Source organism: Mastomys coucha, unplaced genomic scaffold (assembly GCF_008632895.1).
Source record: "Mastomys coucha isolate ucsf_1 unplaced genomic scaffold, UCSF_Mcou_1 pScaffold22, whole genome shotgun sequence".
Taxonomy (NCBI): domain Eukaryota; kingdom Metazoa; phylum Chordata; class Mammalia; order Rodentia; family Muridae; genus Mastomys; species Mastomys coucha.
Window position 1 is genome coordinate 257,848,529 of NW_022196905.1, and position 19,269 is coordinate 257,867,797.

Sequence of the window (19,269 nt, forward strand, 5' to 3'; positions counted from 1 at the left end):
GAAAAAAAGAAAACATACGAAGCATCATACCAAGGCCGGCCAAGCCTAAGCAGCTCTCACATTTTACAGTTTGTAAAACAAAGGTTAAATTCGAAGGTAGTGCTGCCACCAACAGAGGCAGCTCCCCCCACCCCCACCCCCCCACGCCCCCACACCCCCAGTCCTTCTGAGTGGAAGGGCTTGGAGTGAAGCCTAGGCAGGCTCAAGAGGAAGCCTGTAGCCTTGGCAGAAGCCCAGAAGATACAGAATAGAGCAGGGTGTCCCATCCGTGTGACTTGTGGATGATGTGTGCCTGTGCTTTATCTCAAGCCAGATCTCACTGGCCTCCAAGGAGCCTTTGGTCGAAGCCATGTCCACTATCTGTGAATCTTGCAACCTGTGGACATACGTCACAGCCTGCCCAAGTTTGCAGCTTTGTGGTTTTAAGGGAGAGAGACTAGAATATATTTATTTGAAGTCTGCCAAGGGTCCTGCTACATTAATTTTCCAAGAAGTCTTTTTTTTTTTTTAATATATCAAAGCAAGAATTTTCAAAGCGATTCATATCTTCTATTTGCTTACGTGATTGATATGCTTTGTATTTTATTTATTTTTCTATCTATGCATGTGTGGGTTGCTCAGAGGCCATTCATTCATGTGGAGGTCAGAGGACAACTTGCAGAAGTCAGTTCTCTCCTACCATGTGGGTCCCAGAGATAGAAATCAGGTGGTGAGCCTTGACTGAGCCATCTTGTGAGCCCTGATGTGAGCTTGCTTGCTGCCTATCTGTGCACATTTTCTGGCACATCCTAGCTGGTCCGTGACCTTACCTACAGGAGAAAAGTGTAGGAAGAAACATTAACTACTTTTAATTTATTTAATGTCAGTTAGCCAATGACAGACTTCTATCAACTTGTGGTCAATGTTCTTGAACCGTTTTAACTTTGCCCTTTGAAATATACAATAGCTTTTGTAATAGAAAGAGTACTACAAATAAAGCCGGCTTTCCTGTGCTAGCCTGAAAGCCTTCCAATAAAATATAGCTCTGATGCAGCTGGTCCTTCAATAACATCTAGAGCAGAGGTTCATTTATTCCATATAAGATACATCTTTCTAGAAGGTATGCATACAAGAACAGAGGTCATCCAGTTTAATATTCTTATCCTATACATGTGACACCTAGAGCTGCATAGGCCGGATATCCAAGTAATACTTGGTGTGGGAGTGAATGGGTTGTCTTGATCTTCCTCGTGGAAGAACTAGTTATAGGTCGTAATGTATATGTATTCAGGGAGAGAGCACACACAAGCTTAGATCCCAGGATTCAGATGAAGAGGAAGAAAAACTGTCTCATAAGGAAGCCATTTTTTTTTTCCTAACCTCTGGATGAGAAAATCAGTGTTTCCTGCAATTATAAAAACATTAGTTTTTTTTTGTTTTTTGTTTTTTTAAGATTTTAATTACAGTTTTAGTTACCGGGAGGGGTGCAAAGCACAGGTGTAGCAGTCAGAGGACACCTTATGGAAGTCAGTTCAGGCTATCAAGTAGGGAAGCAACCGTCTTCACCCACAGAGCCTTCCCACCAGCCTGTGTTCTTGATCTTCTCCTAGGACAGAGAGGACCAGAAAGACTCCATCCACATCCAGCTTAATGAAGCACTGAGCTTAATGCTCCTAACCTTGAGAGCACAGATGTGGCGTTACAGGAGACGGGGTGATTTTAGCATTTATAGCACCCGAAGGACCACCTTAGCCCTCACCACCTGGTCCCCATCCCTCTTCCTTGGGCAGTGCTTGGGCTGGTGACTCATGCTTCTCTGCGTTCTGTTGGCTCCGGTGTGAACTGAGTTCTTGCCTCATTTACAGCGCCATCCCTGGAGAACAGTTACCCCTGTCCAGGCTGAAAGCGGGTCAGGCTGCCCAGGGTCAGCAGGCTTGGCAAGTAGAGGCTGTGCTCCTTCATCCTGGTGTGCTCCTCACCCTAGCTAACCACGTTCCTGACCTCACACCTCCAACATGCCCTCCTAGGAACAGCCCCTTTGTTCACTGCAAATCTAACGTGTCCTTAGTGGAAGCTTTGGTGGCAGCTGGAAACTCTCCCGCCATGCAGTAGGCCTGTGCCAGGTCAGCTTAGAGGCAGTCATCACTGCAGCCTGAGGTCCTTGCCTGTGCAAGACTGTAGGATAGAGTCATGATGACTTCCCCCTTCTCAGGGGAGGTTCCATTGGAGTCCTGCAGACCACAGCCCTGTCCTTTGGCTCCAGTGCACCCCCAAGCCTGCTAGGGTGGGTGACTCTCCAAATCCCCTTCCCTGGAGACCTGTAGGTAGTTTGCAGGCTTCATATTGGAATTTCCTCTTTCTGGCTCCTCTATCTGCTAGCTAGACCCCAGGTATCTCAGAAAACATTAGCAAATGGTCTTCCTCCGAAGCCACTGCTAGGAACAGCAGCCACACAGCAGCCTGCTGTCCCTGTGCTGCCAGGGGTGCCCTGGCACCCACGAGAACAGGCTTCTCCCCACAGACACTACTTTGTCAGCAGACTGGCAGAAGTGTGGAGAGCAAGGCCCTCCTGACCTCTCCTTCTAAGTGACAACCCAAGTGCTCAGCTGACACCTGTCCCCACCCTCTCAGCCCCAGACATCCCTGGCCTCAGGAAGGCTAAGAACCCCAAGACAGCAGAGCAGAGCCTCTCCTTGGCTCAGCCAGGAGGCAGTAAGCTGCAAGGCCAGTTGCAGCCCAGACTCTGAGAACACTTCCCTCAGGCCACTTCTCAACCATCCTCCCCACTAACAGCCCACCTCCCAATCCTCCCTCCTCTCCCATCTGATCCCCATTCTTCCCTCCTCTGTCACTCCTTCTACCCTTCCTCTCCGTCCTCCCACCTCCTCTCACACACTCTCCCTCCTCCCATCTTCTCTCCCACACACCCTCCTTCCTCCAGTCTTCTCTCCCCACAAATCATCTCCTCCTATATCCCCTCCCACACCTTCCCTCATTCCAGCTCCTCTTCCTCAAACTTCTTCCTTATTTTCTCTCTCACACTGTCCTCTACCCAACTCCAGTCCCACGCACTACTCCCCCACTTTGCACACCCACCCTTCCTCCCACTTCCTCACTCACACCCTCCCTCTTCTCATCTCCTCAAACCCCCCTTCTCCCATCTCTTTTCCCAGATACCCTCCCCTTCCTCCCACCTTCTCCCCCACACCCTCCATCCTCCCTCCTCCTCTCCCATCCTCCATCCTCCCTTCTCTCCTACCCTCCCTCCTTTTGTACCCACTTCCTCTCCCACTTTCTATTCCATACCCTCCCCCTCCTCTTACGTCCTCCTTCCTCCTTTTCCACACCCTCCATCCTCCTCTTCTATACCATTTTTCTCACTCCTCCCCTTCCACACCCTCTCTCCTCTCTCTTCCTCTTCCACACCATCCGTCCTCTCTACTCCCTCCTCCTCTCCCACACTCTCCCTCCTCCTCCTTCACACCTCCCTCCTCTTACACACTACCACCTCCCTCCTATCCTATACCCTCCCCCTCCTTCTTCCACACCCTCCCTCTTTCTCTCCCATACCCTCCCCCTCCTCTTTCACATCTCCCCCATCCTCTCTCACACCCTCCTTTCCTTCCTCCTCTCCCACACCCTCCCTCCCCATCTCTCATACACTCCCTTCCCTCCTACTTCTTCCACACCCTCCTCCTTTCCCACATCCTCCCTCCTCCCTCCCTCTTCCTCTCCCACTTCCTTCTCCACACCCTCCTTCCTCCTCTAAATCCTCCCTCCTCCTCTTTCACATCTTTCCCCCTTCCCTCACACCCTCCCTCCTCCTCTTCTACACCCTTCCTCCTCTCTTATACCTTCTTTCCTCCCTCCTCCTCTTCCACACCCTCCCTTCTCCCTCCATACCCTCCCTCCTCCCCTCTTCTCCTCCTCTCCCACACCCTGCCTCCTCTCCTACACCCTGCCTTCTCCTCCCTCCCTCCTCCCACACCCTCCCTCTCTCCTCTTCTCTAACTCCCTCCTCCCTCTTCTAACACCTTCCCTCCTCCCTCCTCCTCTTTTACATTCTCCCTCCTCCTTACTCTCATCTCCCCCTCATTGCTTCCCCTCCTCCCTTTCCTCCTCCTCCCTCCCCTCCTTCACTCCTGCTTCCCTTCCCTCCCTTCCCTCCTTCTCCCCTCCTATTCTCTTCATTTACCCCAACTCTCCCTTTCCCATCCCACTTCTTTCCATCTCAACTCCTCCCCTCCTTCCCTATTCTTTCCCTGCTCCTCAACCTCCCTTCCCTCCTCCTCTTTCCTTTCTCTTCTATTACTTCCCCTTCCTCCACTCATCCTTTTCCTCCTTCCCTCCCCTTCTCTTCTTCCTCTCCCCTCCTTTCCCTCTCTTCTCCTTACCCCCTCCCCCTTCCTATGCCCCCTCCTCCCTTCCCTCTCTTTTTACCCCACTCCTATTCTCTCCTCCCCATCTCTCCTCTCTTCCCCTTCCCAGTCCTCCTCTCACTCCCTTTTCTCTACCCATTCTTCTTCTTCCCCCTACCTCATGTCCTCTCCTCCCTCCTCTTCCCAGCTTCCCTTTCCCCTCCTCCTTCCTAGGTCCCCACTTTTCCTTTTCCCCCATCCCCCCTAGCTCCACACAGGGCCCCCCTCTTGCTCTCACATCCTCTGCTGGTCCCCTCTCCACCTTTCCCACAGGCAGCTCAAGGAGGCCAGCAGGTCCTACTTGGTGGACTGGGGCTGGGCTGATCACAGCAGGACTCCCACCAGCCTCAGCTCACCTAGCAGGATGCTTCTTAAGGGGCCCTGCTGACACTATCCAGACATGATAGGGAACCAGCTCACAGCATGCCTTCTGGTGGGACTTTGTGATGCAACAAACAGGTACTTGGATCCTTGTCCCCCAGATCCCTGTTGCCTCATGGGGGTGGGGTCCCCTGGAAGATGGCCAGCTATGCTGAGTCTTCTTCCCCCCACCCCCACCCCACCAGCAGTCCCTTCCACCAGCTCCACCACCAAAGCAGTTTATCATCAAGGTAAGCAGACCTGTGACAGGAAGGGCAGTTGGGGTCTACTTGGAGTCTGGGGGGGGCGGCAATAGAGCAGGAAGGTTCTATGGTGGTGGAACCTCCTCTAGCAGGAGGTGGTGGCTATGCCCGCTAAGGAGTCAGGTGGTTAGATGGAGCCCCAAAGCAGGGCTAATTGGATAATCCCAAGAGAGCACAGAGAGCACCAAGTACCAGTCTCCTTAACAAGATGGGCATGCTGGGTTCTGCACTCAAGAAGAATGAACTTAAAACCTGTGGCAAGGGCCTCAGGCCTGAAACTGACTCAGCTCACCCTCCCCAGGTCTGACTCTCCTCATGTCACAGGCCTTTATCTATGCCAGATCCACCACCCACCTTCTTCTCTGGTTCTGTAGACTTTTGCTCAGACCTCAGGGACAGCTTGGGTTCAAACAATATGGAAACTCAGCCTCAGACTCCCTTGATTCAACTAAGGCTGGCATTCTGGTTGAGTATGCAGGCAGCGACAGTATGCCCTACTGAGGGACTCCCACTGGAATGAGCCAGGGGGTTCTGCCAGATGCCTATGGCCCTCCCAGCTGCCCTTGCCCATTCCCACTGGAATAAGCCAGGGGGTTCTGCCAGATGCCTATGGCCCTCCCAGCCTCCCTTCCCTGTCAGGGCAGAACCCTTCACCCCTGCCCCACTGGGTAAGCCCAGTTTATAGGCTGCCTGCCTTTCCCCTTTCTCTGTGCAGAGACCCACAGGGTCCTGCTTACCCCACTGAACCCCAACTGTCCCTTGAAGTCAGCAGAGAACTTGAGCAGCAGGACTGTCACTACCACCCCAAGTCCTCCAGGCTTGTCTTCCCTCCTGGACTTCCCAGGAGAGGCTGCAGCTGAGCTCTCCATGCCCTTCCAGTCCCTCAGCCTCTTGCTTCCAAGCCTTTCCTGGTCCTGCCTCTTGGTGGCCCCAGGGCACCTTCAGCCCAGATCACAGCTCTCTGGACTGAGACCTGTCTATGAGTTTAGGCTTTCTGAAATCAGACACAAACATCCACTCCATGGATAGGTTGATAGAACACACAGAAGCCAGATAGCCTGGGAGGTAGAGGCCTCCAATGTCCAGGGGACTCAGGAGCTACTTGGCCAGACCTTCCCTGGCATCCTGCTACTTCCCAATGGGGTGGCTTAGTGGTCTCAGTGCCTTTGAGCATAGACCTCCATGCACACACCTCAGGATCTGCAGGTCCTCAATCTCTCCCCCTTTCAAAGGTCTCCAAGTCTGACAGCACTTCTCCCAAGCCTTCAAGTTGATAGCCACAGGCAAACGAAGCTGCAGACAGCTGGCTCTCACCTTTCATGTGGCCCTGGGTCCCCATTGCCCTGTAAGTCTCTGCTTCTGGCAAAGGTGCCACTGGGGATGGTCTCGGTGTGTGAGGATGGGGTGGGGCCCCCGGGGTCGGGGAGGACATGTTGCTGCAGCATCACTCCTCAGCCCTGCACTGTCCCTTTGTCTCCTGCCTACTGCCTTCTGCCTTCTCCCTATTCAAGTTTCCTAGGCTGCTGTAGTCCATAGTCACAGAGTGGGACTTAGGACCACAGAGTAATCTCTTAGCAGGTAGGGACAACTAGAGGACTAGAGCCCCGCAGGCCAGCTTATCCAGCTTATCCAGCTTATCCAGCTTATCCAGGCCTCAGGATTCTTCCTGCTCCAGGACTTCCGGCTGCCTCAGTCTCTGGATTACATGACCTCACCCTCCCACCCCCTACCCAATCAGATCTCCTGGCCCCGTTTCTTATGGATATATTGGGCATCAGGCTCAAAGCTAGTCAGCCCAGGTTGATCTCATCTCAAGGTCCTGGATAATCTGGAAGGACCCTTTTTTCCAGTCACACTCTCAGGTTCCTGCGGTTAGGAGATGAGCATAGGACACATCCTAGGTTGTCAGCAACCAACACTTAATGACACCTGCTCCCTTTCACTGGAGTCACCAGAGTCACCAGATGGGATGGTACCTAACACGGATGTGGGTCTGCTGTAATTGTTCCCATGAATGAGCAGTCTAGTCTAACAGGTGGTTGACATGACCCCACACACACTCTCCCCATCCCCTCCCTCTTTCCCCTCCCCCTCACACTTCCCTTCCCCTTCCTCGGTACATTTTCCCCCTTTAAAGTAACAGGGGAGAGACTGGATGCAAAGACACAGAATGTTCTAGATAGCCACTTGAGGAGAAGCTGATCAGTCCACATATAGACCTTGGGCCAGGCTGGCACCTTACTTGCTCCCTCAAGTCCTCCTGTTTACTTGCACACCATCAAGCCTGCCCCCACCACACATACACACCCTCTCCTCCCTGCCTCCTAGGGCTTTCTGACTTTCCCCAGCCTAGGTGCACTGCACCACCCAGAGGGGGGCTTGTTCCTTTTCATCTCATCTGCCCCCAGAACCAGGGGTGGTAGCCCTGTGAGCTCTGCACACCTCAAAGCTCATCTGTAGACCTGGCCAGCAGCAGAGCTCTACCCCCTCCCAAGCCTCGCCCCCTTGTGACCGCCATGAAGATGCTTTCTCCCAGGGTCCCCAAATAATAAAGCTTGGCTTTTGACTTAAAAGCTCCCTCAGCACTCAGGCTCCCTGTATGCCCAGCATCCTTTGCCTCCCAGGAGCTTCACTGCTGGCCAGATCATCCTCTCTTCCACCATCCAACAGCCAGAGCTTTGGTACCCGCCCTACTGGGCCTCTTGGGCCATCCAGAGCCCAACTCTGGCTTGGAGCCCCCAAAGTTAGTGCCTTGCCAGAGCTGGCTATCTGGTTTTGTTTCTCCAGGATCAGAAAGATCCATCCCTGAGAGGGAAAGAAGGGAAGACACCCTACCCCCACCCCCCACCCCGAACTCACATCCCAGTATGGAGGATCACACAGATACATACAGGTAAGTGTAAAGCACATGAAAGAACAGCAAGGGCTCTAGAAAAGCACAAATCCAGCCAGTGTGTGGGTAAACACGGGTGCACGTACTCGTATGTGTGTGCACACCTAGGCAAGTGTATGTGGAAGCCAGAGGAAGGCTTGGGTGTCTCCCTCTATTGCTCTCCTCTGTGTTTTTGATCAGGCTCCCAAGTGCTGAGTTTAAAGGCATTTGCCACTCTCTCTAGCCTTCCTGCTACACCTGAATCTCACAGTGTGTTGACCTGTCTCCAACCACTAACAGTTGGATGACAGGCATGCACAGCCATGCCTGGCTTCTACATGCATTCAAATTCAGGTCCTCTGAATTGCTGCACAACAAATGGGCTTGCCCACTGAGCCATCTCCCCAGCCCCAAAAAGTGTACACAGACTGCTCTGGGCTCGCTGTTTGAATAGAAGTCTGCAAACTAAGGCGCTAAGGAGGATGGACTCGGAGAGCGTGTCCCTGGGCTCTATATGCCTAGGCAACTGCTGCATAAAGACCCCAAGGCAGGATTGTCAGGCATGGAGCAACCATCTAACTCCCAAAGAGGTTTTCAGGAGGAGCTGGTGAGATTTGCTGTTGGTCAGGGTGAGCAGAGAGTCTGAGGAGTCAGGGTGTGGGTAGAGTCTTTGGAGTCTGGGTGTGCATGGAGTTTGAGCCACTGAGATAGGAGAAGCATCTGAGGAAGGAAACCCAGTGGAGCTGCTTTGGCATGGAGGTGACTCTGGCTTTCTTTCTCACATCTGAAGCAATCTGAGCCCAGCAAGAGGGGGGAGTGCTGGGCTTCCTGGGGGTCCATTTTGTGCTCCTAGCTGCTCTCCCTCCCCTCTACCCATCATCCTTACCTACCCTGAGCATCAGCCACTGCCAGCAGCCAGCCACACCCAGCCATAGGCAGCCCTGGCAGTAGCCAGTGGATCAGCAAGGGAACACTGTGTGTGTCTCTGAGCTCCAGGGCCAGAGTGCCCTCAGAGTCCAGCCAGCTCCGTCATCACCAGCCCACCCTCCCTCGCCTCACTGCTGTCCAGGGTAGGACATGGCCATCCTGCAGTGGGGATGGCAGGCCCAAGCCCTAGGGCCCAGACACTGGACTTCTAGCTCACCACGAAAGGTCTGGATAGGACCCAGGAAGGCAAGGAAGGCCTCAGCCAGAAGTGCTTTCCAAAGCTGGGGTATGCAGGGAGGAGGGAGGGCACAGTTGCATAGAAGACTGGGAATTCAGCCCAGTCTGCCTGGAATTCAACTCAGCTCTCTTCCCTGCTGATAATAACGATAAGAATATGGCTGCTGACACCTTTGCTCCAGGTATGGTTCCCGGACCTAGCCACAGTCCAGCCTGTCCTCAGCTGCTCCCTGGGCACACAGAAATAGGCTCAGAGGGGTTAGACCACTTATTCAGGGCAGACATGCCCAGATCCCCACATGCTCAGTAGAAACAGTCTGTGGTCGCCACTGCCATGTCTCCAGCCCACCCCAGATTCGCTGTGTGCCACTGCCATGTCTCCAGCCCACCCCAGTTCGCTGTGCAGCTGTGGTCCTCAGACTCTCCCCTTCTGGCCCCAGGCCCTTAGCTGCTTTCCTTAGCGATCGATCCCCTTCCCTGAAGCTTCACTGTTCTTCAGGTCACAGGGCAAACAGCCCTCCTGCCATCTCATCCTCCCCAGATCTAGAGCCAGTCTTGTTCTCCTGATAACTATATACTCCGAGGCCCATGTGAAGTGTTGCCCTTATGGACTGACCAAGGCACAGCAAGGAACAGTTCCACAAGGCCAGGCCTGGCTAACCCATCCCACAGAGCAAGCCTCTAACCCTGCCTCTATTGCCCAAATTCACCCACATGACACCTCTTTTCCTCACCCCGCTGCTTGTAAATATTCAGGAGTTCACCGAAGCATGCCTTAAGCTGGCTCGTCTCCCTATATAACCTTGGAGATGGTTCATGGTAGTTAAGTGAAGTAATGTTTGATATTCTCCCACCCCACCAGCACCACCCCATGAAACTTCAGCCCTTCCTATTCCAAGTCTGATATTCCACCCTCAGCAGGAAGATAGAAACTCAGCTGGCTTTAAAGACAAACTATGCTGGGCAGTGGTGGCGCATACCTTTAATACCAGCACTTGGGAGGTAGAGACAGGTGGATTTCTGAGTTCGAGGCCAGCCTGGTCTACAGAGTGAGTTCCAGGACAGCCAGGGCTATACAGAGAAACTCTGTCTTGAAAAAACAAAACAAAACAAAACAAAGACAAGCTATGTGCAGGAGCTGAGGGCTGACACGACAGTGGCAAACCCAGGGCCGGCAGGAAAGCCTGCTGTCACACACTGGAAATGGCACAGGGGCCATCCAGCAAAGAAGCCACCAAGCCAGCCTGTTGCAGCAATCAAATATTTGTGTTTAAACTGTATATCATTGTTTGGCTGGGTGATAAGTGAAAATAAAGTCAATCTTAGTATTTGGGGCAGGAAAACTTCCACAAGTTCTAGATTAGCTCAGGCTACATACATAGTAAGTGTTGGGCTAGCCTGGGTCATGTAATAAGACCTAGTGAAAAAAAAAAAAGAAATAGAAAATGAAGCTAGCTTCGCCATACATCCTACCTAATCCCATGCTGCAGCTGATCCCTTAGAAACCTCCCCCCCCACTTCCCCCTTCCTAAGCCTTTGCACTAACTAGGTCGGGGGAATGGAGGGGGCATGCTCTACCCAGCATTCTGTTCACATACTACCCCGGGAACCCTTCCCACCTGCCTTAGGGATTCTCCAGCAGGAGAACATGCCAGAACTTCTTTAATAAGTCTCCATGACTGACACTTGGCGTGGGGCCCACATGGAGCCTCCACACTGTGCATAGCTTCTCACAACCGTCACCAAAAGTCTGTCTGTGTGTCATGCAGATGCCTAACCATGAATGGCTGTCTCCAAGCTCCACGGCCAACTGGAGACCTCCTAAAGGGCCTCCAACTGTCACAGGTACCAGCCATGCTAGGACTGATGTCACCTTGATCAGCAGTTTCCTGTCCTCAAATTCACCCTGCTCTGTGGTTTCCTGTTGTTTGGTCTCAAAGACATTTACTCTGAACTCTCACAGCGAAGGCTGAGCGGTGGAGGAAGCCGCTACAATTAGACAGGTCAGGTGGGCTTCTATCCATCTGCTCCCCTGCATGCGCCCTCAAAGGAGCCCAACAGGGGACAGAAGCACAGACAAACCAAAAGACAGCAGCCACAGGAAGCTTGAGGTGTCCTTGAGTTGAAGATCAAATGTCATGAGCCCTGGGGACAGCCTGACAAGAGAAACAGAACCACAGGACTGAGCCTGGCTCCCCTGGGAGCCTTGACAGGGACCCACGTGAGGAAGCGCCCGCTGCCCTGGCCTGAAGACAGTGCCAACTTGTTCCAGCCCAGCATCCAAGTCCTGTTAAGTGTCCAGGAGTCTTTCTGAGTCAGTTGTTACGTACACCTGCTATTAAAGGTTAAATGCACAAACTAGAAATCAATGGTCAGTCCCACCCATTTTGCCCCCACCTGAGGTCTCCTGGTCTCTCGGGGCTGTCTGTCTTTGAGTGCATGGAATCCCTGTTCCACTGTGCCCTTCAGAAGCCCCAAGTGCTACTCTGGTCATGTAAACTCATGTGGAGTTACTCCACGGGAAGCAGCACATAGTACAGCTGTCTTCAACACCCCTGAAGCCAGTTCTTGCTTTCCTAATCTTATTGATTTTTTATTTATTATTGCGGAATGGCACATGTGTGTAAGTCAGAGGACAACTTGCAGGAGTCCACTTTCTCCTTCCACCATTGGTTCTCAGGGATCGAACTCAGGTCCTCAGGTTTGGCCACAGGCGCCTTTGCCACCTGAGCTGCCTTGCTGGCCCTGAAAGCTGATTCTTGAGATTTTGCTTGTTCCAGCCCAGCACCTGCCCTGGCCACTCTCATCCTGCCCTTCAACCTCTGGCTGGCTGTGGCTGTCTTGATCAAATGCAACCAGAAATCAAGTTTGTGCAGTGCTTGGGCATGAGGCTCCCAGGGTTCAGCCTCTCGGCTCAGGGACAGCTATGAAGGAGGAAGTGTATTGGGGAAGCTGGTGGAATATGACTGGCAAGCAGCCTCTGTCCTTTAGAGAGAAGATGTGGCACCTTGGGTCGCACCCCCTTGCTAGTCAGCAGCACATCAGTGCTGACCTGGGGACTGGTGTGGGCCTTCATGGAAGCTGTGGGGCTCTACATACATGACAGACACCATCAACCCATGTGCTGCCTGCCTTTAAAAACAGTTTGGATGAGTCGGATGGTAGTAGCACACACCTTTAATCCCAGCGCTCAGGAGGCAAAGGCAAGTGGATCTCTGAGTTTGAGGCCAACCTGGTCTACAGAGTGAGGAGTGAGGGCTGCACAGAGACACTGTCTTGAAAAAACACAAAGCAACAACAACAAAACCCCTAAAAATCCAAAAGAAAAAGAAAAAAATTAAAGATGATTTTCTTCTACTTGAAGAAAGGGACCTTCCATTTTGGATTCTTCATCCCTTCCTGAGTGGATACTGGGTGACCTGGGACTGTGGGAAGCTTAGGCATTAGGCCCTGGGAGGTGTGGGAGGCCATGTGGCCTCCAGGTTAGGGCTCGGGATTCAGGGAGTTTGAGGCTGATGTGCATCTCCCGTGTGCTGCTGATGATGAAGGGACCCACGGCCAGGAGTAATCTACCTGCTCCATCCCACTCTTCTGACAGACGTAGGCACTGAACCATTGTGCCACCCAGCACAGAATGGCACAGGGCATTCTCCCTGTGGAGTATGGAGATCCTGTGGACCATGGAGTATAAGGCTATAAAGCCTGTGTGAGCAGCCCTGACCAGGACCATGCCTCTGACTCAGTCAGTATCTCAAAGATGTTCAGAGGCCCAGAATGTCAAGGGCGCCTTACTGAGAACAGGAAGCTGGGGCCTTGGGGCCTGTTTGCAGAAACCAGGAACTCACAGGCAAAGCCATGGTGAAGAAGGAAACAAGTCAGAAATCAGGACAAAACAGCCAGGCCCGGTCTAAGGAAGAGTCCAGATGTCAGGCAGTGTTGGCCAGACCCAAAGGATCCGCTGCTCAAAGCAGGGTGGGAGCTGAGAAAAGTGCCACACACCAAAGGAATGTTCCGGTCCATTTATGCCTGTACTGAGAAGAGGCACTGCTTAATGGGGGGTGGGGGGGAAGGGCAGGGGGGATGAACAGCAGGAAGAGGTTAAAAACAAAGTGAGAGTCTGAAGTCCTCCAGGGGGCAGGCATTCCCTTGAGGATACAGATACACACACACACACACACACACACATACACATACTTCGCCCCACCTTCTTGGGCCCTTCTTCCCACAATGTCCCAGAGGAGGCAAGCACTCCAGAGTGGGCCAAGGGACACATGGTGCCAGCTGTGCCTTGGTCTTCAGCTGCCTGCAGAAATGGCTGCACTTCCTGTCCATGTCTCCCCAGCTGGCAGCGCACTTATCACCCCAGGAGAAAGAGGAGCTAGACCACGCAGGCTGGAAAGAGACTCCATTACCTTGGTCCCCACTGCACACCATGCTGCAAGAGCTGAGCACACTCCCTCTGTGTATGCAACGTGCACCCACACACTGACAAAGAGGCACACACGCACATACCCACGTACGTGCATGGAACTCCTTGGAAGCCAGCCCTCCCTAGGAAAGTTCCTTCCACTTCCTCCCAGGGACAGGAAGTAGCTGTGACTTTGAGGCTTTCTTGGGACAATTGCCAGAGCTCATGACCCTCCTTACCCTCATTGCCACACTTACCCTCCCCCTGGGTCCCTTGTTATCACAAGCCTCAAACCTCCCTCCCTCTGGCTTTACCTGTCAGTCTCTCAAACTGCCAAACACAGAGCCCTTGTGCCTACATGCTGTCCTCTTGTCGGCCTCCTTTCTCTTCCACTCTTATATTTCTGGTCTTAGCCCAGTTGCTGTCTCCTCTGGGACAGCTCAGAAAGTCTGTTTCCAGCATGGCCAGCCTGGCCAGCTTGGATATCTTCCCATGCTTACTTGGGCAGCTGCCTCCCTAGAAATAAGTCTTGAGTCTCTCCATCCTCGGGTCCCCAGCACAGTCCGGGTGTTGAACTTCTTTGTCTTTATCCGCGTGGTGAGAGCTTAGACCCTTGCATTGAGCATGGGTCTGTCACTCAGGAGAAGCACATAGAGCTGAAATTTGATCCCTGCTTAGCTTCTCTTCCCAGGAAGTGGAGGACTCTAGACTCCCCGTGAGTCTAGACGTCCCTATGCCCAGGATTGTACACCCTGACATTGGCAAGCAAAGTTTGAGTCTCAACAAGCTCAGAACCCCCAAGGTGAAGAAAGCCCAGAGTGGGGGATCCGATCCTGTCCTTAGCTGAGGGAGAGGGGGACTTCCCTTTTGATACAGAGGCTGGAAGGTGGTGCTATGCATAGGAAGTAGGTCATGGAGGCCTGGAGTTGACCCAGCATCCTTGACAGCAGCAAGCAGGCCTGTCCTGGAGCACACACTGATGGGAGCAGAGCCAGCAAAGGGTGTCTGACCAGCATCAGCTCCCCAAGCTGGGAATGGACTGCAAAAGAGGATGTTTGGACCACAGTTCTCCCCAACCCCAAGGGTGAGGCTGCCCCGCCCTCCACCCATACATCAACCCCGCACATCCTCCAAGCTTGCCCAGGCCCGACTGGGCTGCTGGCATGCATTTGTAGAGAGCCACAGCAGCCAAGGCTGTAGGACAGAACAGGCTTGCCAGCACACTGGGGTGAGAAAAAGCAGGCCAAGAGCCTGGGCCTGCCTGATCCTGCCCAGTGGGGCTGTGTCAGTAGGGCATGGGGTTCCGCTACTCATCCAAGTGCCTCCTGTTCCTACAGTTCTCTACCTCACACTCATCACAGTGTCCCTGATTAAAAGATGAGTGTGCCCTTGATCCCCAAGGGAACCTGGCACATATAGCTCAGACCGGTCCCCAGAGTCCCCGATGTGCATTGACTGTGACCTCAACCATGAGCAAGGATGATGGCCCCAATGGGAATAAGGGAGGGGGCGGTTGGCAATGAAGCCGAAGGTGACAGCTACTTAGAAAGCTCTGTGGCTGGGTGGCTTCTGCTCAGGATGATGTGAAAGGAGACACGGTAGGTCTCATTTCCTCCCAGACCAAAAACACCCTCAGAGAGCCTCTGCTTTGAGGGTGTGAGCTGAGGAGATGGGGTCGGGAATGGGCAGCCAGTCCTCCACCGGCCAAATCCACCCATCTCAAGTTTCATCCCATTTGGCAACCACAGCCTTAGTGGTGATCCTGTAATCCAGTCCAGTTTAACCTGCATGATCCCTGTGCTTCCTAAACCATGGGCAATGAGTCACCCTGGTCTGAGCCAGCCGGATACTTCTAGGCCACTTAAGAGACCACACCACTGTGGTTATGAGGACAAGACAATGCCAGGATCACAGCCAGAGGAAGTCCTAAGCCCTGAGAAGCACACGGAGGTTCAGCCAGCAAGACTTTCCCCCAGGGTGGCAGGAATAAACCATCTCTCAGCTTCACCCAGCCCCCCTCATTCTGTGAGGGTATTGTGCTCCATTTCTTTGACACCAGCACTCACAGGAGACAAGTCCCGTGCTCCCTATGCCCTGGACAGTTAGTTGGACAGGTAGACAGGGTCAAAGGACCCATGAACATGAGCCAACTTCAGCTCTCTCAGCCTCTCTTCCTCTCCTGTTCTGTCCTGCCTCAATGGTACTGTCCTGCCCACCCTAGCTCAGCTTCCCGACTCTTTCCTGCCCACAGCACCCCACAAGACTCCTGCCTGTCCCACAGATCTCTCTACTCATCCACAGCTTGAGGTCAGCCACAGCTGACAGGTCAGTAACAGGTAGTGGATGGAGTCCATGGTGGCCACTGATCTGTGCTTTTCTTTGGGGACATTGTGTTCAGCATGTTGCAGGACACTACTACTGCTCAGGCTTGAACTTGTAGTCCATCCTCAAGTCCACCAATGCAAGCCCTATCGCTTTCTCATGGGCCAGCTGGAATCCACTCCTACTGTGTGGCGCCACGCCTACCTCCCAAGTCTAGCCCCGATACCCAAGCAGCCCAGATATTTCAAGGTTGTCTTCCAACCTGGGAATCCCTGGCAGACTCAGGCTTCCTCTAGTGATCTGCCTAGCCCCAGCTGGGGCTTGTCATAGAGAACCTACCCTGCCCCTCCCCCATACTCTGTTTAGTTTTACACCCCATCTGTTCCCTGCTACAGAAACTTCCCCAGAGCTTCGCACTAACCAACCACACTACCCCTAACTCTTTCCGAAGCTCCCTTTCGTTTTTTATTACCCTGGCACACAACTCATGCAAGACACACTTGTTGGCTTGCATGGTTGCCTTTGACAAATGGGAGCCTGCTGGGTCACTGTGGAATATGCTGGTAGATGATTTGGCATGAGCCCAAGTCATAGACGGCTAGAAAAGGCCACACCTGGAGCCAACCCTGCTCACTCTAATAAGAAAAGCAGAGATGGGTCCAGAGAAGTGTGCCCAAGGAGTGTGTGTGAGGCAGGACCTCAGAGGGCAGAAGAATCCAGACAAAGTAGAAGAGAGCCTTCAGTGAGACTGGGCCTCTAGGTCCCATCCTGTGGACCATTAGGCACCACTGAACTGGAGGTGGTCCAGAACAGCCAGGGATGCTGGGAGTCCTCAGGGTCGAGTGGAGAAGGTTTTTTGTTTGTTTGTTTGTTTGTTTGTTTTCACATGTTTGCTTGTTTTTTTTTGAGACAGGGTTTCTCTATGTAGCCCTAGCTTTCCTGGAACTCACTCTGTAGACCAGGCTAGTTTCAAACTCAGAGATTCACCTGCCTTTGCCTCCTAAGTGCTGGGATTAAAGGTGTGCGCCATCACCACCTGGTTGGGATAAGCCTCTCTGGCTTCCCACATCCTTCCACTGGAGCCTGAAGCCATTCCAGTGCTCGGCATGGAAACTCCTCTGCAGAGCGGTGGGAAAGGCCCTAGAGCTAGTTCCAATCCTCTGTGACCTCCTGCAGGTCACTGGTGTTAACTGTCCTAGAAGGAAGATCTGTCAAGTTTACAGAGGCTGATCAAGGCAACAAACAACAGACTGTATTTAACCGCCATACATAAGACCAAAACAAAAAGGGGACCAATGAGCAGCAGCTGTGTGGGCACGAGCAAACAGCTCGATGGCCCAGCTTCCTGGAACTCTCCGGGCAATGAACTCTTAACAGGTCACAGCTTGTTAGCTGGCAATGGAAGTAGGAGTGGGATTCTGGTCAGTCAGCCAGCAGCCTAAGGTCTGCAGACCCCACCTAAGGTCTGCAGATCCCTCACTTGCAAAGTGGCCACCAGTATACAGGGTACCTGGGTCCTCATCAACCCCCAGAGCCACTGTCCCCACTGATGAGACGCACACAGCAAGACCCTTAAGGACAGGGGCTAGTGAGGTCAGAAGCCTGTAAAATCTCCAGGCCTAGAGGGAGAATTCCAACAGAATTCCTGGCCAGGACCAGAAGTCATTATCCTAGAGCTTAGCTGATGTCCCCGGAGTGACTCAGTCAGTCAGCTGTCACAATTTTGTGTTCTGTCACAGACTGAGGCCTGCAGTATGGACAGCCCATCCTGTTTAGCTGTGGCTCTGAAGTGCTATGGAGCATCGGAACTGCTCGAGACAGTGTGAGTGGCTGAGCTTCTCTAGACCTGCTAGCCTGATGGGAGAAGCCGGGCCTGGGGATCTGGGGGCTACCAGGGCCTAGGCTAGGTGTTGGGAATGGCAGGCTGCTCAGTGAGTCAGAGGCGGCTGGGTGGAATCCTCTGCTAAGGGCCTGCAATGTGCCAGCCCCAGAATCACCACAGTGGGCAGCAGGCATTGCTATACCTGTCTGGTGGATGAGGACATGAAGGCTCAGAGAGTGGGCTGTCCAAGCACACGCAGCTAACAAGACCAGAGCCAAGATGTAGCCCAGAGGTTCTGACCTCACAGACAGCCATTTCCACTCTCCTGTGGTTTGAACATCTGTCTTTTCCTAGAAGGGTCTCATGGTGTGCCTATCACAGGACTGTCTTCACCTTTGGCCAATTCAAAACTGTTGTCTAAGATTTAATTGAGGAAGACAGATCCATCAGGTACATGTGATATGACACCAATAGGGTCATCTGTATTTAGGGATGTTTTAGCAGTCAACCAGAAAAGCCCCAAACCACAAAACTAGTAGGGATGTGGCTCAGTTGATAGCATGCTTGTCTAGTATGCCTGTGCCCAGGGTTCCCTCCCCAGCATTGCATAAATGGGCATGGTGCTACAAGTCTGTGGTCCCAATACCCAGGAGAGGGAGACAGGAGGACCAGAAGTTCAAGGTTCTCCTTGGCTCCCCCAAAAGCCAATACCAGACTGGGACTACATGAAACTGTTAAGAAAGGACAGAGGGGCAAGGCTCATTTATTCAGTGAACATTTGATTGAGTATTTGATGAGGCACTACTGTGTTTCAGGCCCTGGACTGGGCACGTAAGACACACTGCATAAATGAATCTAATTGAAGGGCAGAAAATGCTTGTCCAGTCAAATTGTTCTTGCCATTTGTTTTAAAAATCTATTTGGGCCGGGAGTGGTGGCGCATGCCTTTTTAATCCCAGCACTTGGGAGGCAGAGGCAGGTGGATTTCTGAGTTCCAGGCCAGCCTGGTCTACAGAGTGAGCTCCAGGACAGCCAGGGATATACAGAGAAACCCTGTCTCAAAAAACAAAACAAAACAAAACAAAACAAAACCAAACAAACAAAAAAAAACTATTTGGTCCTAGTGGCACAGGCCTGTGATCTCAGCCACTAGAGAAGCCAAGACAGGAAGATTCTGAGCTCAAGGGTAGCCTGGGCAATTTAGGGAAAGCCTATCTCAAAATTAAAAAGTTTGAAAAGAGGGCTGGGGGTGTGGCTCAGTGGTAGAGCCCAATCCAGCATGGCCGGACCCTGGCTTCCACTCTCATGCGGAAAACCAAACAAGCCAAAGCAATCTGTGCAGAGGCTCTAGGCACCGCGACTTAGCCAGCATCTTGCCTCCCTGTCTGACCCATGGGAATTGGTAGCAGTACAGTTTCATGATCTGCTCCTCTCATTCCCCTGGCGGACACTGTCCAACTTCCTCTGCCTCTGTGCTTGCATTTTTAATAGCTGCAAGATACCCTCATCCAGGCACAGCCAGTGGTGGCTGACCTGTTCCCAGTAGGTACCTGGGAAGTGGCATACCGTGTTTGCTCTCGGTGTGACCGCAGCTCCTGTGGATAGCTGCCCTTTCAGATTAGGACTGCCCGGAATGGTGAAATAGATACCAGCATGGAAAT

General features: G+C 52.7%; 1 protein-coding gene and 1 long non-coding RNA gene across 10 annotated transcripts in view; one reads left to right on the forward strand and one right to left on the reverse strand.

Annotated features, from left to right (window-relative positions):
• Positions 1–547: 547 nt before the first annotated feature.
• Positions 548–4,799, reverse strand: LOC116068101. Its single transcript, XR_004109436.1, has 3 exons — positions 4,636–4,799; positions 1,456–1,585; positions 548–809 (listed from the first exon to the last, which is right to left on the reverse strand). It is a non-coding gene; the product is annotated as an uncharacterized LOC116068101 (long non-coding RNA).
• Positions 4,800–4,900: 101 nt separating this feature from the next.
• The window catches only part of Osgin1 (oxidative stress induced growth inhibitor 1), a 29,380-nt gene continuing 15,011 nt past the window's right edge, over positions 4,901–19,269 (forward strand). For 2 of the 9 annotated variants that reach the window (XM_031341539.1, XM_031341542.1), the window contains exons 1-4: positions 4,901–5,008; positions 6,253–6,365; positions 7,808–7,913; positions 17,526–17,608. The gene's annotated coding sequence lies outside the window, so the exon portion shown is untranslated. The remainder of the gene's footprint in view (positions 5,009–6,252; positions 6,366–7,807; positions 7,914–17,525; positions 17,609–19,269) is intronic. The other 7 variants (XM_031341543.1, XM_031341548.1, XM_031341540.1 and 4 more) reach the window with 6 other exon arrangements.